Here is a 22,470-nt window from a genome sequence, read left to right on the forward strand (position 1 = left end):
GTTTTTTGGGGTGTTGAGTTTGGTAAGTTCTTTATAGATTTTGGATACTACCCCTTTATCAGATATGTCATTTGCAAATATCTTCTCCCATTCTGTAGGTTGCCTTTTCGTTTTGTTGATTGTGTCCTTCACTGTGCTTTTTATCTTGATGAAGTCCCAATAGTTCATTTTTGCTTTTGTTTCTCTTGCCTCTGGAGATGTGTCTAGTAAAAAGTTGCTATGGCCAATGTCAAAGAAGTTACTGCCTGTGCTCTCTTCTAGGATTTTTATGGTTTCCTGTCTCACATTTAGGTCTTTCATCCATTTTGAATTTATTTTTGTGTATGGTGTGAGAAAGTCATCCAGTTTCATTCTTCTGCATGTGGCTGTCCAATTTTCCCCAACACCATTTGTTGAAGAGACTGTCTTTTTTCCATTGGATATTCTTTGCTGCTTTGTCTGAGATTAGTTGACCATATAGTTGTGGGTCCATTTCTGGATTTTCTCTTCTGTTCTATTCATCTATTTGTCTGTTTTTGTGCCAGTACAGTCCTCTCTTGATGACTACGGCTTTGTAATAATACTTGAAGTGCGGAATTGTGATACTACCAGCTTTGCTTTTCTTTTTTCTTTTTCAAGACTGCTTTTGGCTATTTGGGGTCTTTTGTGGTTCCACACAAATTTTAGGATTGTTTGTTTTCGTTCTGTGAAAAATGCTGGTGCTATTTGATAGGGGTTGAATTAAATGTGTGGATTGCTTTGGGTAGTATAGACATTTTAACAATATTTTTCTTCCAATCCATGAGCATGGAATGTTTTTCCATTTCTTTGTGTCCTCTTCAATTTCTTTCATCAGTGTTTTATAATTTTCAGAGTATAGATCTTTTACCTCTTCAGTTAAGTTTATTCCTAGGTATCTTATGGCTTTTGGTGCAATTGTAAATGGGATTGAGGAATTGATCTCATTTTTACTTCTGAAATAAATTTTTCTTTTATTTCTAATTCTCTTCTGAGTTCTGTCTCCTCATTTCTGATTTTTTCCTAATTTTGATTTGTTATCCTTTCATGTATAACTTTCCTAATCTCTTTCACTTCATTTTGAAATAGTGGGTTACTGTTCTGATCCTGTTTAAAAACTTGCCTTTCTGAAGTGATTTTATTGTCTGTAGGAGTATCATTCTGCCCTTCATTTCTTTTTTCTAATAATGTTTGTATGAAATTTGAACTTCATCCTTTTCAGTTATTCATTTCTATGTAAAATCAGATTTCCTGAACTTTTAGAAAGAGGTATGGTTTAGTTAAAGGCATGACTGAGAAGTTAGGAAAACTGACTTCATGGAGGTCCCTCTTGTTTTTGTGAAGTGTTCAAAAACAAGGTGGCTGGCTGTGTTCTTCTCCCCATTTTTATCTGAAATTTCTCTTCCTTTGTCTCTCTTGTCCTAGTCCAACTCAATTTTGGTTCTGCTCCCACAATTTCCTCCTCAGTGTGGGCCCTCTAGGAAAAATGCCCTGCCTGGTCAGTCTAAAGAGTTCATAGTTCAACCCCTTCAGTCCTTCTTACTGCAGGCTCCGTGCAATCAACCACTATGAAGCACAAAATTCTAGATTTAGCTGTTTTTATCATGTTGACCCACTGTACTTTCCAGTGAATACCTGTTGGCTATTGTTGAGCTTCCCTGCTCTCAGAGCTTCTTGATACACAGTGCCTTCCCTTGGCTTCTTCTTACATAGGTGCTGATAATTTGCAGGTCTTGTGGCTATCCCTTTCTGCTTATGTTTTGAAGTTCATGGGGATACTTTGTCACCTAGCTTTCCTATAAATATTTTCAAGGGGTTTTGGTTTTGCTGTCTAGTTTTTCTGTTTGTGAAGGGACCTGGGGAGATTCAAAGCTATGCTGCTGTTTCATCTTCCCCTAGGTCTCTCCCCACTTTAAAATTTGGTATTACCAAATTACTTGAAGGATGTTGCATGTTCTGTGGACACTTGCTTTAAATTAATAAGCTTCTGGGGCTCCTGGGTGGCTCAGTGAGTTAAGCGTCTGCCTTTTGCTCAGGTCATGATCCCAGGGTCCTGGGATTGAGCCCCACATCGGGCTCCCTGCTCAGTGGGGAGCCTGCCTCTCCCTCTCCCTCTGTCCCTCCCCCTGCTTGTGCTCTCTCATTCTCTCTCTCAAATAAATAAATAAATAAAATATTTTAAAAAATTAATAAACTTCCTATTTCTAAACAGCAAAAGGAAAACAGTGAACATTCTGGGAGGCTGTATATCCTAAGCATTTTCATTCTGAACCATAAACCTGTGAATAGGTGTCAAAGAGCTTTGTAAATAAGAGCTGGTGGGATCTTAAATTCTGTAAAAGATTTACAGAACCTGTGTGGACTGCTCTGAGATGATCAGTGCCCCTGGAGGACCTACTGCCTTTCAGAGGCCCCGTCAGGAAGAAGGTGCATATGCCATAGCATCCTTGGAGCAGAAAATGAAGATCTTTGCAGGATCAAGCTTGAATATAAATATGTTGGAGGAATTCATTTGGGCTTCTCTCAAGCCACAGGTCACATGTCTGTGTTTTTTCGGTCTCTTCAAAAATTAAGTCAGCTGGGAAGGACAGTTGGTTTTTATTATATTCTTCTATTCCAACAGTCTTCTCATTAACAACAGGCAGCTTCTGACAGGGACTTTTAGTTATGTTCTAAAAAAACTAGCTTTTTTGGACCTCATATTTAGTTTATGTCTATACTGTAGAAACAAGTCCAAACCCTCTAAAATTAGCAACTGGCATGGTACTTTCTAGTCAGCTAGTGCAGATATTTAAGGTAGAAAAAGAAAACATTCTGTATTTGACTTATCTTTCCAGACTGATGTGTGGATGAGTTCCTAGCCATTGACTAATTCCATATTTTAGGATATTAGACTTGGCAATCCTCATCCCTGTGCTTGAGTCAACATTTGTCCCTGTGAATTTTGTGTTCACTCCCAATTCAGTGAAATATGAGACCACCTGCTTAGTGGCCTGATCATGTAAGCGCAAAGATCCCACCTACATCTTCAGATAGCCCAACTGGCACTGAAAGTGTCATTAGAAAACTCAAGATGAAAACCCACTAGAGGCTTTCTTTGGGGAGTCTCAAGGCCAGTGATGGTTCTCTAAACTAGACAAAAAGTATTTAGAGTTGACAACAGTTCAGTGAAAGATTGAAGAAACACTGGAGCACCTGTACTACTGATTTTCATCTGCTTTTTTATTAAAGCTTTTCCTGAGTGCATGGGTACAATGCTGCCTTTTTTGAAGATCCAGTGAAGAAACACTTAAAAGCATCAGTTTCTAGAACTAATTAATTTTTTTAAGTATGCTGCTGTCATATTCATATTCATTCTACAGAATACTAGACCACAGGCTATCTAGATGGTCCCAAAGGGAATATTACCTCCTGAAAACCTGAAACCTATACACTCTATCCATTTCTCATCAGTCCACCACATGATTTCCATTCATCCATCAAAAACATTCACAGAGTTAACTAAACTTCCACCAGACATCTGCATTAAGAAGTATAACCTGCAAGATAGTGCAATATTTCTCATGTAATTATTAGAGTAAAGCCTCATCAATTATTTATCATCCATTTCCTACATGCAAGGTGCCATGCTAAATCATATCCAGTGTTGTAGAGTCTAGTTTTAAAGCAGTTATTTACCTAAATGCAACTTTCACAATTGACATTTGTGAAGTATGAAATGCCCAAAGCTGTATTTTTAAGTTCCATGTGCAGAAGACACTGTTAATTGCTAAAATTTATTTGGCTTGTGAGACCCATTTTCTCCTCACTGTACTGGCTACACATTAGCTGGAGAATGAGAAGTCTTTTCTTTTTGTTGTGTTTTTAACATGTATGCTGTGAAAAAAAGATGAGAAAGAACCACTATAGCACAGAAGGGAAAATGGAGTTTAGTGAGGGAGTAGAAATATGTTAAAGAGAATAAGGAAATGCATGGGGAATAAGGAGAGGGTTTGTTGTTTGGTATTTTGCAGGAGGACAGGAGGGATATATTGGTTTTTGTTTTGTCTTGTTTGTTTGTTTGCTTTGAGCACATAGATGAGTGCTTAAGTGTAGATAGAAAACCAAAATCAGAGAAGAGAATGCAGCAGCAAGACAATGAGTTTTAAAGGAATGTTCTATACAGGTGTTTGCTGCAGTAGGGCTGTTTTGTTTATTTGTTTTTTGCAGTAAGGACGTTCAGACAGCGAGGCAATGTCTGGATAGGAAACATGGATTGATGACAAATGATTGTGTGAGATACTGGCTTGTTTATTATTAAAGAATTATGTAGGCATCAACCTGGACATATATAGAATCACAGTAGCCTACACCTCACCCACTTATTGCCCACTCTTGGAAACCATACACATCAATACAAACATGAAGAACCAGGAAAGTTCCAGAAGGGCCTCAGAAATGACTTGAGGACTAGTGACCTACTGCTGGGGTAAAGCACTTTGAAAAGAAGACTGAACGGGAACATGATTAAATTTTATGAAAATATGAAGTTCATATACCGTGTAATCAGGAATGACTCATTAGATTATCCAACACTAAAACTAAAGGGGGAGAAGGAGCCCTTGAACTTTGAAAGATGTAATTTTAGAACATGTAAGAGGAAATTGTACTTTACCCTTTGAGTTATAAATTGGTCATACCAATAAGTGATACAGACATGAACAAAATAAATGCAATAGGAATTTAGGTAACTGCATGGAGAAAGAACTTATCATGAGTTCTTTAAAGGGAGCTATAGCTATTTAGGATATGTCTATAATTTTATAAAAACAATGTCCTGAAGATCGGTTTTATCTTTCCACAAAAACATCTCTTGGCTTGTCTATCAGAGTAGTCTTCTGAATGAATGATACTTGGCCTTACCAACAGGGACATCCAGTACCTAGCGCAGTGCCTGGTAGGAAGTAGGCTGTTGGTCTTTGCTTGATTTGTTGAATCTCTTTTGTACTTCAAAGATGTATGGCCTTCAGAAAACTGATGTTGTTTATTATCTAATATCCTAATATTTAATTTGAATGTGGAAGTCATTTGAGCAATGCAGATAATTGTCACTAATAAATAAACAAGTGGTATGAATTGCTATTAACAATGGGATGTTAATGCATAGGATGAAAGACTGGGCTCCATTGTGGTTTCTGCTACTGCCCAAGGAGTGGTCCATTCATTCCCCCAGATAAGTAAAATGACACAGATAAACAAGACTAGACTGAGGCAGACAGCTACCTCCATGGGCCAATCTGGTATTGCTTCAAACCCAGATTCTTTAAATATGTGCTTCATATTTACTTAAAGACAGCCTGACAACCACAGGTGAAAGAGGATAGGATCAGTCTCTTTTCTATTGGCTTGGATAATTTAGTTCTGACCCAAACTTGTACCCTGTGCTCCACAGAAGAAGAGCTCCACTGTTAACTCCACCCCAATCCTCTTTGATGGCAGGTGAGTGAACTTCTTTTGTTCTTTGAGCAGCCCCCTAGGGAGCCTCAGCAGTGTCTTGGAAATCTCCCACCCCGAGCAGCTTCCTGAGATGTTCTGAGTAAGCATAATTGTCTCTATTTTATTACATTTTGGCATTCAGATTGAGTTTACATGTCATTTACAGAATGATGCCCAGAGTTCTACTCTTAATTCAACTCTTCAGATAAAATAAGAGTGAGAAACATTGTCTAGTAAATTTAAGATTTTGCTTAAATTATTTACAGTAGCCATAGATGGTTACTAGATTGGCATCCCATGAGGATAGAGATTTTGTGTTATTTCTGTACCCATGTCATCGAGCGCAGCATGGGCAAACAGAGGGTGCTTAGTCAATGCTGATAGAGAAGTACGCAGATGACAGAAAGATGACGATGCTGGGTCACCCTCTCACCCTCTGCTTCATGTGGTCCATGGAGGCACCTTAATGACCACCATATTTCATGCTCACATTGACTCAAGGTGAGAATCAGTTCAAGTTTATGAAAGGAGGAGGCATCTTTGGGAGAGGGATACTCATTTCATGCTAGAAATAGCACAGGAAGTTCAGTTTTTCAAGCTCAACCACTTAAACTATTCTGTTCTTTCTGAGCAGTGCAGTATGCTTTGTGTTAGATTGAGTTGTATGAATAGCTGGTTTGCAACCATTTTTGACCCGCAGAAAAGCTCATCACAGTGGAAATCATGTTGCTTTCAGCACGACATGGTAGAAAGAACATGAGGACCAGATTCTGGAGTTCTGAATTCAAGTCCCAATACTGTGAAACCCTGAAGAAACCATTTAACGTCCCCATGTCTCACTCATTCAGTAAATACTGAGCTTCTATTATATGCAAGACACTGTGGGGAACATAGTTTCTGCCTCCTCTGGGCCCACAGTTTACTTGGGGAGATAAAATTCACTTGCAAAAAATTATAATCCAAAGCAGTATATGACAGCCTCAAAGTTGCTTTTTTTAAATTAACGGCATCTCCAGCAAGAACAATTATTTCCTGCTGTAATAATCAGAAGGACAATATAGAACAGAGGACAGTTGAGCTTGGACTGAAAGGATGATTAAGTTTCACTAAACACAGAATTGGAGGAGGGCCGTTCAAGCAAGTGACACGGCAGGAGCAAAGGTGCCAAGGCAGAAAGCACGACGCTGTTTTGGTGTGGCTGGACAGATGGTTTGTGTGGGCGGGCTGTGGGAGAGAAGACTAAAAACCTGTTTCTTCCATGGCATGTGCTAGGAACTTTTTCATTTTAGTTGCTACACTGAATAAATAAATTAAGGAAGGTTGGTAGAAAGAACCCCAGAAGGAAAGGCAGGAAACCAGACATCAGCTTTGTCACCAATTTTCTGGAGTCCTTCAAACGAATCACTATGGGGCTGTGTTGTCCTCAGGTGTCTAATGGAGGTAACTGGGCTAGTCCCTACATGGTCCTAAGGGCTACCAGGGTGAAATGAACAATCAGAAAGAAAATTCCCCCTAACATGAATTGTTATGGATTAAAGTAAATTTAGATATTCCTGGTTACAGCAAATGTGTGTACTTTCTTCCTAGAGTACGTTTCAGGGTAATCTCACGTCTTATTTACAAGTGAAAGAAACTGTATGAGTGGGGGAGGGGAAGCTCAGACTGTGATCATTTGGGTCAGCTAGCAATACATACAAAAAAGTCTCCTGGACAGAGGCAGTGTGGAGATAGCTGCTCAGTGTCACACGAGAGACCCATCGTGGCACCTGAAGAGAAGCCAGGGGAGCAAGCCTTCTGGAAGTAGGAGACTGGATGGAAGAATTAATTGAGCCCAGGAATATCATCAGATTGCAAAAGCCTCCTGGTGTCCTTCAAATTCTACACCATGACCTTGCTCCAGCAGCTCATGACCCGTGCATAGGTTGCTGATGCAGAACAGGAAGAAGTGCTCTTTGCCAGTGACTCACCTGGTGCCAATCTGCTTTGGCAGCCAGCCACCAGGCCAGGATGGGTGTGCCTCCACCACAGCTTCTTGGATGAATCTTGCTGCTTTCAGCCAGCTTTCCTCAGCTCTGAGGTTCCAGGATGGACTCTCTACCAGGTCGGAGTCTAAGAACAGCTACCCATTTCTCAAATGGGATTTGGTTTAACAGATTCTTTACTGACTCAAATCAGGTCAAGATGACCATGGAGACATCCCCTATGCAGATCCCAGGGAGTGTGGCTTCTTTTGATGTTTACATTCTGGGGATATGAGAAGGTTACTGGTGGACAGACCCATCCATGTGGCACTGCCACCAAAGCCGCAAAGGAGTTGCTGTCTTCTGGGAGTTTTCCTTGGCACCCTTGACCAGAGTCATTGCCATCTGTCAGGTCAGTGACCAGATGAGCTCATTTCCCCCAGTGCGGTGAGTTATCCTAGAAAATCTAGACCAAGCACCTATGAAGCAGAGCCTCAAGGGCTCCAGTTTTCATCACAGGTATCTTCCTAAGCAAACACTGGAGCGGCCATCTCGGGTAGCACCCACGGGCAGTTCTAGGAAAGGAAGTGAGGACTGGGTGGCCATGAGTTTGGGGCTGGGCTGAGATGCACTGCACCTATATATTCTGTTCCCTAGGCAAGCTAATTTGGGGCCAGTATCAGGTGTCTCTGACTGGGAGAATCCTGGGCTCCCTCATTCAACTTGGGCAATGCCACACAGGAGTCCCAGAGGAGAGGTGCAAACATAGTGGGAAAGGACCTAAGTGTGCAGAAGAGCAATGTCACCAATCACCACGTATGGACAAGATGAGAACAACTAACATCGCTCCATGTAGAGAATTAGAGCAACACTTGTCAGAATCCTTTTTTTTTTTAAAGACTTCTTTGTTTATTTGAGAGAGTGAGAGAGAGAGAGAGAAAACACGAGCAGGGGGAGGGGCAGAGGGAGCAGCAGGGACCCCGACGAGGGGCTCGATCCTAGGACTCCAGGATCATGACCTGAGCCAGAGGCTGGCACTCAACCAACTGAGCCACCCAGGTGCCCCTTGCCTGCATCCTTTGAGAAAGTTTCTCTTCAAATTCAAGTGAGCAAGAAACATTCATTCTGGGGAAGTTCTCCATCACGTAAGTCTCCTGGTCTGGGAAATGATACCAAAACACCTCCGTTTAAATCTGGAAGTAAAAATGCCTGTCATTTTTTGTGTGCCTACCACTTATATCAATATTATTTTGGAGGGATTGGCTGGTACATGTGACGTGTCTGCACTACCATGAGGTGGATAAGTGTCAGAAAAATATTGTTTATGGCATTTAAGAGTCTGTCAGTGTCCTAGTGCTGTAAATGAAGACAAAGGTTAGACCTGAGGTACAACTCCAAGAAGACAAGCACAGAGCCCGATGGCAAGCTATGAACAGGACTGGCATTTCACAGCAGAGCTGCCATGAGCGAGATCAACCTTAACTAATTACACCTTGGCATACAGCAGGGAGTTGCTTGGCAGCCCAGAAAAGCCCTGTCAAGACAGGTGAGGGTCTGAGCCTCAAGGTTTTAGATTTGCATGCTGAGCCATCCAGACAGACCAGGGTCAAATGAGGTCTCTGAATCATGGGGTTAACCACACTTTTGCCTGAGTCTTGAGGACCTGGTACGAGTGAGCCATTAAGAGCATGTGGGGGTGTGTTGCTGCAAGTCTGCAGCATATAGATTTATATTTCTGATTATTCATGGCTTATTTTTGTATAATGACATGTATTTACAATAGACATTTATGTACCAAATGTCATTATTTTCTCCCAACTTGGAGTAGGCTAAAAATTTTACGAAACCTGTCTTTACCATCACATGTAGTTCACAGAGTTGGGACATATATGTAGAAGATGTTTCCACTCCTCAAACAAGGTGGCTTTGGGAGATTCATTGAATGTGTAAGATTTTCATTCTCTGATACCTACCTTCTGGAAGTGTGTCCAAAATAGTTTCACGAAAGCACAGTTCCAAAGGCAGCAGAACGGACATTGGAGTGGTTGGGGATCTGTGCCTGGGCTTCCTCTGTGTGTGACTATTGCACTGAAAAGGGTTTGCTTTCTTTTCTCTTTAAATTTTTTTTTATTTGAGTACAGATATGTACTCAAGGGTGAAGGGTGAAGGGTATTCTCTTTGAGCAACTTTTCTCAAGAAGTAGAATAACCCCAACTTGTTCTGCTCACTCCTTCACTGTGTCCCCTCAATATTTACGGACTCCTTTCCCTTGGAATTGTTTGCTGCATGTTGCTCTGTGATAATTCTTGTCTAGTAAGCCAGAAGCTCCCCAGCCCTGGGACCTGCTACCTCATAGCCAGGATTTCTCCAGAGCAGGGCCTGGTTCTCTCCCATCCAGCCTTGCATACTCATGGGGCAGAAGCACACGCCTCACCTTCTGTCTCCTCCCTGGGGCTGTTGCGTTGGCCCTTGACCTCAGGTTGCTGTCCAACCACATGGCTGCAACAGGACCATGGGCAAATAGGCCTCCTCTTCACAGTAAAACATGCAATCATGGCTGCAGCTGATTCAGAGACCATGGAGTCTGGGAATTTCTGGGAATTCTCAGGTGGCTGGTGGAGGTCTGCTCCTTCTCTCCATTCTCGTGCGCTCTCCCTTTTCCTTTCCTTCCTTTCTCTTTGTCTCATGCTAATTTTCTGTACCCTAGTCTGAAAGCCTTGTACGTGCAAGAAAATTTTCTGCATCAGCCTGTATGTTTTGCACAAGCTAAAATAAAAAACAAACCCAAAAGGTGAAATATACTGCAAAGCCCTGGCATTGCCCTTGAGTGTTTGCGGTTGGTGGTGTCATTGCTCATGAGCTGGTGAAGCTGCGAAGTGGGGGGGGGGGGGGCAGTTAGATGCCATTAGAGAGTTTTGGAACCCCTTCTCTGAGCTTCACCATACCATCCAAATTATTTGGATCCATTTTGGGGCAACTGCTTGGCCTGAAATTGTCTTCCAAGTTTGTTCTGTCTTTTCTTTTCTTTTTCTTTCTTTTTCTTTCTTTCTTTCTTTCTTTCTTTCTCTCTCTCTCTTTCTCTTTCTTTCTTTCTTTCTTTCTTTCTTTCTTTCTTTCTTTCTTCTTTCTCTTTCTTTCTTTCTTTCTTTCTTTCTTTCTTTCTTTCTTTCTTTCTTTCTTTCTTCTTTCTTTTTTCATGAATTGGCTGCATTTAGCAGAGTAGAGTTAGTGTTTTTAATGGCCTGAAAAATGATATCCAGATGCTCCACACAAAGGAGGGGCCCTTCCCTCTAATTGTGAGCCTGCCACAGTGATCCTGAGCCTGGTCCCTCCCAGCTGGACAGTTGCCCTGAGCTCCCAGGGGGTCTACCTTGGGAGACCGCCCGGGAGCTCCAACTGGCCCCAAACCCAAGGAAGGAAGGCAAACCATCTGGAATGCATCGTCCAGATCGGCTCCACACTGCCCAGGCACTCTGACAGCTTTTTGGGACTGCTCGAGGCTTGGATTTAATCCATCAGGCTCTCCAGTCTGAGGCCTCCAGACCTCTCTGTCTCCTTCCAGAATTTGGATCCCACAGAAGCACCATTAGGCCTGCTAGCCACTTCCAAGTTTGGCTTACTCAGGAAAAGGACCAAGGTGTGCTCTGAGAGACACTTTCCAGCAGCTCTTGGACTAGGAACAAATAAAGGAAAGGGCCTGGTTTCAGCAAGAGCCTTTCCCTTTCCACCCCTTCTATTCCCACTGCCATATCCTGACCATCCACTCCAGCCCTGATGATTGACGCTTATTTGGAGAGGAGAAAGAAAATTTGTCCATTCCAGGATGCTTTGGGGAGCCTTTAAAAAGGACAACCTGGCTTTCCATAGCATCTCTTCCCCATGCAAAGGCTGCTTGAGAGAAATAAAGGGATAAACTCTACAGGGGAGGGAGTGGTTAGAAAGAGGTTTAGAACTATTCTCAAACCAAATTGTAGGAAAAGGATTGAGGGTTTAAAATATTTTTTCTCTGAAACCATAAACCCCTACAAACTATCAATGTATTTATTGCCAAGTATTTTTTTCCTAGAGCAATAAATATTTTGTTAGAATGCAAGACTAAACTGTTCCTTTATAAAGGCTAAACATCCTTCTTACCATTTTTTCCTCTACTTCTGATTTGTTTCTTCATAGACAAGAAGAAGACAATTCCCCCCAAATCCCTGACCATGGGAGCACAGATTCCAAGTTAATTGGATCAAAATTTAGCAGAATCTAGTATGTCTCGAATCAGGCTAGTTCACCCAAGTGGTTAGAGTGTAGCAGCAGTGAATCCCAGAGTAACCCAGAACCCCCACCCAAGAGTTGCCGCTGAAGCCTCCAGTATGTTTGGCAATGGGATATGTTTCATGTTCCTGCCTGAGTCGTCCACCTGGCAGTTGTTTCTGTGTCGAGTACTCGTCCCTGCTTCTTCCAGCCCCACTTTTAGTCTCTGCTCACCCCTCTGGTGTTGGCCACCCGGAACCCAGCAGATTACACCCTGGAATCAAGATGGAGTGCTGCCAGCGACACAGGAGTCTCAGCAGAAGTGAGTGGAGAAGGCCATGCTTATGGATACTGTCCCACTCTCTCCCCGGGGTCACCTTCACAAAGGCTGCGTAGGTGTATCAACATTTGGAGCAAGGAGGAGGTCTTACTGACCCACAGCAGACAAACTAGAGTAGCAGAAGTCCTCTGGCTACTCCACATAGGGAACCTCTAACTGGCTACTCTCCCCTAGGTTCCAGCGTCCTGTGGTGTCACTCAATCTACGCCAGCCTTGTCCAGCATCTTCTCTTGTATTTGCTCCCTCTCCTCAAGTATCTACCAATTCTTTATGCAGAATAATTTAGCCAACTGTTGTCTTCTTCCAGGCAATGCCTTTGGAGCATCACTTCTGAATGAAAAGAGGCCTCAAGGTACCATGGTGGATGGGTCACTGTATCCCTTCCCCATGCTGAGGGTAAACTGTGAAGCACTTGCCCTCTTTAGGCCGTCTTTGTGCTGGGTCTCACAGGGCAGATGAAGAAATGCGGCTTGGGTGGGATGGGGCTGGGGAACTAATTCAGTGCTGAAACTGGCCCTGGGAATGCCAGTGATAGGTAGACAAGCCTCCCAAGGCCATGAAAATCTCAGATTTGATTTCATACCAACTCAAGCCTAGGATTTCCAATCTGTCAGGCAAAGCCTCAGAAGACCTCTGGAGGAGCAGATATGATGTAGGAGATTTGAAGAATCTCCAGCGACCAGGTTTGGGTATAGGCCAACACTCCAGCCCAGGAAGGGGATCAATGGAAGCATAGTCCTCCACCCTTGGATGGTTAGTCAGAGTGGAGCTCCAGCCTCAGAAGGGGACTTAGGTGCTAGGCAGGATAAAGGGGGTTACAATCAAAGCTCTGGTGAACATGGAAGATATACGCAGAGCTATAACTCAGAGCCAACATGCATGACCAGTGGTTGCCACAGAGGCCTCAGATCTGCGGCATATTGACCAGCAAAGATACAAGGGGATTAAAATAAGCACTAGGGTTGTAGAAGTGGGCACCTGGCCTTGGGAACAGAACCTAATCCTAAATCCCACTGAATGGTAGGATGAGTGGGCTGGGCTGGGCTATTTATGTACTAAGCCAGCAGGGCCAGTGAGGTTGGGCTGGGGGAAGGTAGAGGAAGAGGAAGCAACGAAGAGACTGGTCATCTTCAGCCATAAAGGAGAACATGTTTATTATTAGAACAACACCTCCCCGACACTCTGGCCATGTACCAGCCTGAAGAGGTGGCGAAAGCACCAGATTAGGAGGCAGGAGTCTGTTCTAGTCTGGTTCTAGTCAATAGCCAGTTGTGGGCTCTTGGACATTTATTTTCATTATCTGTTGGGCTTCAACGTCCTCATCTGTAACATTAGGAGATGGGGTTAAATCAGCGATTCTCAGAGTCTAGTCTTCTGACTAGCAGCATCAGCATCACTTTGTGGCTTATAAGAAATGCAAATTCTCAGGCCCCACCCCAGAACTATTGAGTCAGAAACTCTGCCAAGGGAACCTAGCACTCTGAGCTTTTAGCAAGCCTCCAGATGATTCTGATGTACAACAAAGTTTGAGACGCACTAGGCTAAAAAATTTCTAAGTCCCTGCATGCTCATATGCCTTTTGGAACTGTTAGGACAGATGAAATAAATGTCTCTGTCTCTGTTTCTCTCTCTCTCCCCTCCCCTGCCCCTCTCTCTCACACACACACTACAAGCCACATATAACTTGGCCAGTAAAATACCAGTCTTCTGATGTGGTAGTTAAAAGCTCTGTGAGCAGGTCTGCACTCTATGTTCCAGAAACCCAGCCCACATTCTCTTTCTCATTAGCCTGTCACTAAAATCAGAGCCTGCCTCTACAATGGATACATTACAGTTCTAGTCAGCAGGTGGCAAATTGTACAATAAATTGTTGTCTCCTCTACCTCCTGCCCAATTAGCTGGAGATAAGATAGGAAGATTTACTCTTTTCCACAAGCAAGGTCACAACCTGAAGTCGAAATAGAAGCCAGTTTCCATCCTGGCTCTCCTGAGGCTGCTGCAGCGGATTGGCTAGGAGGCAGGTGGATCTGCCTGGTAGCAGGGATTTAACAGGCAAAACGGTGCAGGGAGGAGAACCAAAAGGGAAGAATAGCAGTGCTAAGCCTGTTGCCTTCTAGTTAAAAAAAAAAAATTTATAGATCTATTTATAACCTGTCTTGCTCCACAAAGGATTTGAGGCACTGCCTTCTTGTTGGAAAACCCTTGATGCCAATACTTGGTATTTGATACCGTGGAGTGTTCTGAGCTGACGCAAAGGGCGAAGTCTTGTTCACACAGCCTCTGTGGAAGGCATAGTGGCTACTCTAAGCAGTGTGTTCTAGAATACCCTCTTCCTGCTCATCGCCTTCCTTCCATCTGCTTCCACAGAGAAAATGTGGTCACCATGGTCCTATTCCTTTTTTGTTTTTAAACTGCATAACCTGACTCCTGGCTTTACATTTTCCCAGTTCGGTCCAATAAACAAGATCCACTAGGAAATGTTCAAAAGATCAGTTTGAGGAGTGGTTGTCAAAGGTCTGTACACGCAGGGAACTCTTCAGCTTCCCTCAGGGGTCTGTTCCTTGTGGGAATGTGCCAGCTGATGGATCATCGGTTAGCTGCTTACTCTGAATTGATTTGGGTCAGGGGAGGGGGCAGGATTTAAATCAACTAATACCCAGTAAATGCCTAGAAGAGAGCCAGGCCCATGGTAAATACTCAATAAGTGTTACTTAAAAAACCAACCAACCAACCCACCCACCCAGTAGTGGACTCAGATTTGTACTGGAACTATCTAGATTCTCTTTGGGAGAAAATGGGCCAGGGCCATGCTTTCAACTAGGTTTATTTCTTTGTGGCACTAATTGACCCCCGTGATTCTGAGTCCCCAGTTCTGGCCTCTTTTTCCACTTTCCCTTATCTGCTTAGCCTGGAACAGTACTCAACACCTGAGTCACTCCTAGTTTTTCATAATAAATAATTCCAGTTCCTTAATAAACCCCTTCAAAGGAGATTTATAAGAGAGATTTAGTACCTATACAATGTCCCTGGGCCACTGGACCGATAAAAACAAGTAGGGACAGGGGCGCCTGGGTGACTCAGTCAGCGAAGCGTCTGCCTTCAGCTCAGGTCATGATCTCAGGGTCCTGGGATCTAAGCCCACGTCAGTCTACCAACTCGGCAGGGAGCCTGCTTCTCCCTCTCCCTCTGTCCCTTCGCCCCGCTCATGCTCCCTCTCTCGAATAAAAAAATCTTAAAAACAAACAAACAAAACAAAAACACTAAGTAGGGACTGCCTCACATCATTTTTTGACATTGGGGAGCTTCCCCATACCAGATGGTCTTGCCTGGGGCCCCGGAGGCCTTGGCCCCTGGACTTCAGATATGGTCAGGTCACTGGTACCACCTTGCATTGTTTAGACCCTGCTCTACCCCCAGTGGCCCTCAGTGTTCTGCATGTATATGTTCCTCCCCTCTTCCATTTATCCATGACACTGCCTACTAGGGTTCTTTCTGGAACTTGACAAACCATTTACAAATTTTTATAGGGAAGAGACAAGAGCAAAGAATAGATAAGACTTTTTTTTTTAGGATTTTATTTATTTATTTGACACAGAGAGAGTGAGCACAAGTAGGCAGAGTGGTAGACAGAGGGAGAGGGAGAAGCAGGCTCCCTGCTGAGCAGAGAGCCCGACGTAGGGCTCAATCCCAGGACCCTGCCTGCGATCATGACCTGAGCTGAAGGCAGATGCCCAACTGACTAAGCCACCCAGGTGCCCCAGATAAAACACTTCTAAAAAAGAAAAGATACCCTACCAGATATCAAGACTTATTATTAAGCAATAGAAATTAGAACTGTGTTATTGGTGCAAGGCTATAAAAATATACCAGCAGGATAGAAGAAAGAAGCTAGGAACAGACCCACATGCATATACAAATATGACAGAGAAGGTATGACAGATAGGCAAGGTTGATGGCGGTCCATTCCATCAATGGTACTGAAAAATTGGTGTCCATTAATATGGAAAAAAAAAAAGAAAATGGACCCTTACTACAAACAAAGATGAATTTTGTAAGATTATTTATTTGAGAGAGAGAGAGAGAGAGCATGGGGGTGGGGAGGGCAGAAGGAGAGGAAGAAGCAGATTCCCCGCTGAGCAGGGAGCCTGATGCCGCCTTTCCCAGGACCCTGGGATCACGACTGGAGCCAAAGGTGGACGCTTAACCGACTGAGCCACCCAGGTGCCACAAAGATGAATTTCTGATAGAATAAAAATTTAATTGTAAAAGGCACAATTTTAAAAATCTTTTAGAAGAAACTATGGAGTAAGTTTATGAACTCAGAGTAAGAAAGAGTATCTCCAATAAGCCGCAATAGGCAGAAACCATAAAGGAAATTTTTTAAAGATTTTATTTATTTATTTGAGAGAGAGAGAATGAGAGATAGAAAGCACAAGAGGGAAGAGGGTCAGAGGGAGAAGCAGACTCCCCGCTGAGCAGGGAGCCCGATGCGGGACTCGATCCCAGGACTCCAGGATCATGACCTGAGCCAAAGGCAGTCGCTTAACCAACTGAGCCACCCAGGCACCCATAAAGGAAATTTTAATGCAAATGTCTACATTAAAATTGTAAACTTCTGCTCATTAGAATTCACCTTAACAAGAGTGAAAAGGCAAGCCACAGTCTGGGAAAAAATATTTGCAACATATGTTAACTGGCAGAGGATTACGGTCTAGAATATATGAAAGACACAAATGGATCAAGAAGAAAGAGAAACACCCTAATAGTAAAAGAGACAAAAGAGATAAATAGGCATTCACAAATGGACAATAAACAAGTGAAAAATGCTCAACCTTTGATTTACAAAATGCAAATCAAATCTATCTGATTCATATCCACTAGGTAGGCAAAAGTTAAAAAGTCCAACAATAACAAATACTGGGAATAATGTGGAACAACCAGAACTCATATCTTATCAGTGTGAGTATAAATTGGTCCCAGTATAGGAAAACAATCTGGCATTTCATTGTAAGGGGCAAGGTAAGCACACCTGCGTTTTCACCCAGCAATTCTACACCCAAGTATATACTCTAGAGTCAGTCAGTTTCCCTCTCTCTCTCTCTCTCTCTCTCTCTCTCTCTCCCTTTCTCTCTCCTTCTCTCTCTCCTCGTATCTGTATCATATCCACATTTATGTCTCTATGCCTGGAGACATTATACAAGAATGTTTCATGCCACATATTCAGAATAACCCACCTAAATATCCACCAACACTAAATGAACATGTAAGTTTCGTTATGTTCATTCAGCGAACGACTCTACAGCAGTGAAAATGAACAATAGGTACACACATGAGAATGGATGGATCAGTAAGTGCCTGGCTGAAGCCCCACCCGCCCCTCCAGGATGTCCTCCCTTTGGCCCCAGCACAGTGTCTCCCTAGTCCCTTACACACAGAAGCTTTCATCAAATTCAGTTGGGACTATTATTGATCAATTCCTTGAAAAAACGAGTTAGAGCAGATAAGACAATGAAATACTCCAGGCTTAAACATCTTATTTTAACTTAAAACATACAAATATGGGTTCATTTGCCAGTCTTTTGATGAGAAGTTTAGGCTTTTCATTTGGGCATGAGTTCCTCATCATCTTCCTTGCATCATTCCAGCTTTCCAAGGTGGAGCAAGAACACAGTCCCTTGAGAAGCCCAAGATCACAGGGCTTGCAACAGACCTGGTACCAGAACGACTTTGTGTTTCTCAGCACAGTGCTGAGCGGAAGAGTGGCCTATAAATTCAGTTGAACTGCACAGAGCTATTTGGAAGGGGGCCTGACAAGGGTTGGGATGGGGACAAAGAGAGTAAGCTGTAAGACGCAGGCAGGTGCCAAAGAAAACTTGACTTAAATTATCACGTTGCCTCTGGCGGTCATCCCCAGAGCAAGTACTGGGCACAGCTACGTGCACACACACAAAGCTTCACACAGTGTCTGTCTCTTTTACCCGACAGCTCACTCTGGGACTTAATGCTCCTTTGGTGTGTGTGTTGGGGGAGTGGATTGGGGAGGCTGGGGAGGGGAGGAGGACACGGATGGTGAGGAGCAGGCCTTGGCTTCCCTCCTGAGCTCAGCTTCCCCGGCATCCCTGGGCCCTTCTTTGTCCAGTCTGTGCTCCGAGGTCACAATCAAGTTTACACATATTTAAAAGTCTGCACTTGACCCTGGAATACTGGCAAGCTCCAGAGGAATTAGAGTTCATAAGTACAGTTTCCTAGGGCTGTTGATGCTTTGTGTGAGAGCTTAGCAAGTGCCAAGGAGACAGTCAATATACATGTGTATGTGTGTGTGCATATGTGTGTATATATGTGTGTGTGTGTGTGTGTGTGCCCCCTCACACGTGATCTTTCCCCGACCTAGGCCAGGCAAGTACAGATTGCACAGGGAGTCAGGAAATACCCTTCCACTTCATGGCTCCTAGAATTTTAAGGTGCAAATGCTGCTGTAGATTTTATTGTTCCCCATAAATATTATCTTGTTTCCCCGCACATGGGCTGTGCTCTCCCAGGCTTTGCAGGGGAGGCCATGCAAGTCCGGCCTGTTTGTTTTGGCCGGGACTGCTGAGGGATAAAGCAGGGCCGGCACTGGCCCTTCCCTGGCCCTTCCCTGTCCCTTCCCGGCGTGCTGGCAGCCAGCTGTGGGGGAACACGCAGCTGCACGGGGAGCGGGGGGAGATGGCCGGGTCCAGGCACAGCGGCTACAGAGGCTGGAGCAGGAGGTGGGGGGAGTGGTGAAGTAGAAACCCTTTAGCACTGTGTTTTCTCATCCTCCTGCCCACTCAGAGATCCTGGTTTCAGAGAGCTGGAGCGTGGCTGTACAACTGCTGCCTGGCAGGAAAAAGGGTGGAAATTCCTGAAGTACTCCTGATTAGTACTCCATAAGTATTAATCATTTATTTCCTGTTAGTATAATTTAGGTTCTTGAGAGATTTGGGCTGGGCAGGAGGAAGACGTTCTTTGAGAACAAGGGTATTTAAAGCCTGGGTCAGAGGCTCAGATCCCTCTAGACCAGCCTCCCGATTTTATAGATATTCAAACTATAGCCCAGAGAGGTTTGCCGACTTGCCACAGGTCACACAGCTCATTTGATGGTACATATCATGAAGACTTTTTTTTTAAAGTTTTTATTTTAATTCCAGTTAATTAACTTACAGTGTTATATTAGTTTCAGGTGTACAATACAGTAATTCAACACTTCCATAATCACCCTGTTTCAAACCATTAGTTTGTTCTCTATGATTAAGAGTCTGTTTCTTGCTTTCTCTCTCTCTTATTTTTTTCCCTTTGTTTTGTTTCTTAAATTCCACATATGAGTGCAAGCTTATGGTATTTGTCTTTCTCTGACTGACTTATTTTGCTAAGCATTATACTCTCTAGCTCCATCCATGTTGTCTCAAATGGCAGAATTTCATTCTTTTTTATGGCTGAATAATATTCCATTATATATATCTCACATCTTCTTTATCCATTCATCAATCGATGGGCACTTGGGCTGCTTCCAGGTATTCGATATTGTAGATAATGCTGCTGCAGACATCAGGGTGCATGTATCCCTTTGAATTAGTGTTTTTGTATTCTTTGGGTAAATACCTAGTAGTGCAATTGCTGGATCATAAGGTAGTTCTATTTTTAACTTTTTGAGGAGCCTCCATACTGTTCTCCACAGTGGCTGCACCAGTTTGCATTTCCACCAACAGTGCAAGAGGGTTCCTTTTTCTCCGCATCCTCTCCAACACTTACTGTTTCTTGTGTTGTTGATTTTAGCCATTTTCACAGGTGTGAGGTTATCTTATTGTGGTTTTGATTTGCATTTCCCTGATGGTAAGTGATGTTGAGCATCTTTTCATGTTCTTTTGGCCATCTGGATGTCTTCTTTGGAAAAATGTCTATTCATGGCTTCTGCCCATTTCTTAACTGGATTATTTGTTTTTTGGGTGTGGAGTTTGGTAAGTTCTTTATAGATTTTGGATAACCCTTTATCAGATATGTCATTTGCAGATATTTTCTCCCAATCTGTAGGTTGCCTTTTCATTTTGTTGAGTGTTTCCTTAGCTGTGCAGAAACTTTATATTTTGATGAAGTCCGAGTAGTTCATTTTTGCTTTTGTTTCCCTTGCCTCAGGAGACACATCTAGAAAGAAGTTGCTACAGTTGATGTCAAAGAAGCTACTGCCTGTGCTCTCTTCTAGGATTTTTATGGTTTCCTGTCTCACATTTAGGTCTTTATTCCATTTTGAATTTATTTTTGTGTATGGTGTAAGAAAGTCACCCAGTTTCATTCTTCTGCATGTAACTGTCCAGTTTTCCCAACACCATTTGTTGAAGAGACTGTTTTTTTCCCACTGGATATTTTTTCCTGCCTTGTTGAAGATTAATTGACCATATAATTGTGGGTTTATTTATGGATTTTCTATTCTGTTCTATTGATCTATGTGTTTGTTTTTATGCCAGTACCATACTGTCTTGATGACTACAGCTTTGTAATATAACTTGAAGCCCAGAATTGTGATGCCTCCAGCTCTGCTTTTCTTTTTCAAGATTGCTTTAGCTTTTGGGGGTCTTTTGTGGTTCCATACAAGTTTTAAGATTGTTCGTTCTAGTTCTGTGAAAAATGCTGGTGGTATTTTGATAGGGGTTGAGTTAAATGTGTGGATTGCTTTGGGTAGTATAGACATTTTAAGAGTATTTTTCTTCCAATCCATGAGCATGGAATGCCTTTTCATTTCTTTGTGTTGTCTTCAATTTCTTTAATCAGTGTTGGATAGTTTTCAGAGTACAGGCTCTCACCTCTTTGGTTAGGTTTTTTCCTAGGTATCCTTTTATTTTTGGTGCAATGGTAAATGGGATTATTTTCTTAATTTCTCTTTCTGCTGCTTCATTATTGGTATATAGAAACAACAGATTTCTGTATATTAATTTTGTATCCCGTGAATTTTTTTAAGATTTGTTTATTTGAGAGAGAGAGAAAGAGAGAGAGAGAGAGAGTGTGTGTGTGTATGGGAAGGGGCAGAGGGAGAGAATCTTCAAGCAGATTCACCACTGAGTGAGGAGCTGGATGCAGGGCCTGATTTCAAGAGCATGCAGTCCTGACCTGAGCCAAAACCAAGAGTTTGGCCGCTTAACCAACTGAGCCACGCAGGTACCCTTGTATCCTGTGACTTTACTGAATGCATTTATCAGTTTTAGTTTTTTGGTGGTCTTTCGGGTTTTCTACATAGAGTAGAATTTTGTCTGCAAATACTGAAAGTTTTACTTCTTCCTTACTGATATGGATTCCTTTTATTTCTTTTTGTTGTCTGATTGCTGTGGCTAGGACTTCCAGCGGTGTGTTGAATAAACGTGGTGAGAGTGGACATTCTTGTCTTGTTCCTGACCTTAGGGGAAAAGCTCTCAACTTTTCCCCATTAAGGATAATGTAGCTGTGAGTTTTTTGTAAGTGGCCTTTATATGTCGAGGTGTGTTCGCTCTAAACCTACTTTGTTGAGGGTTTTTATCATGAATCGATGTTGAACTTTGTCAAATGCTTTTTCTGCATTTATTGAAATGATCATATGGTTCTCATCCTTTCTCTTATTGATGTGATGTATCGCATTGATTTGCAAATATTGAACCACCCTTGCAAGCCAGGAATAAATCCCATTTGATCATGGTGAATGATTTTTTAAATATATTGTTGAATATTGAATAGTGAATATCGGTTTGCTAGTATTTCGTTGAGAATTTTTGTTCATCAGGGATATTGGTCTGTAGTTCTCATTTTTAGTGGAGTCTTTATCTGGCTTTGGTATCAGGGTAATGCTGGCCTCAGAGAATGAATTTGGAAGTTTTCCTTCCTTTTCTCTTTTTTGGAATAGTTTAAGAAGAGTAAGTATTAATTTTTCTTTAAATATTTGATAGAATTTACCTGTAAATCCATCTGGTCCTGGACTTTTGTTTGTTGGCAGTTTTTTGATTACTGACTCAATTTCTTTGCTGGTTATTGGTCTGTAAAAAATTTTCTACTTCTCCCTATTTCAGTTTTGGGCAGTTTATATGTCTGTGGGAATTAATCCATTTCTTCCAGGTTGTCCCAATCTGTTGGCATATAGATTTTCATAATATTCTCTTATGATTGTTTGTAGAAGTCTCTTTTTTTTAAAGGACTGACTCATTCAGAAAATTTTCACACTAAATGAAAAGCAATTAGCAACTGACTTCTCTGTTTACTAGCTCTGGTCCTTTATGCAAGTCATTTTCCTTCCATGTCCTCCTCTATAAAATGGGACAAATAACACCTTTCAAGACCATTGAACGGATGAATAAGTTGACACGTGTTTGCAATCAATATCAAGCTCTCTCAGGGCTCAGTAAATGCTAGTTCCCTTTTGCTTCCTTCAGTATTCATTTTTTTTCCTTCCTGCCCTTTAAAATCCTTGTAAGAAAAAAT

At 42.5% G+C, this 22,470-nt stretch overlaps 1 long non-coding RNA gene across 1 annotated transcript in view; it reads left to right on the forward strand.

The window, feature by feature from the left end:
- LOC112821610 (uncharacterized) overlaps positions 1-22,470 on the forward strand; it is a 54,390-nt gene that overhangs the window by 25,213 nt on the left and 6,707 nt on the right. The gene's annotated exons all lie outside the window — the stretch shown is intronic.

This window comes from Callorhinus ursinus, unplaced genomic scaffold, assembly GCF_003265705.2.
Source record: "Callorhinus ursinus isolate GAN/ISIS: 27379988/994484 unplaced genomic scaffold, GSC_fseal_2.0 scaffold10, whole genome shotgun sequence".
NCBI lineage: Eukaryota > Metazoa > Chordata > Mammalia > Carnivora > Otariidae > Callorhinus > Callorhinus ursinus.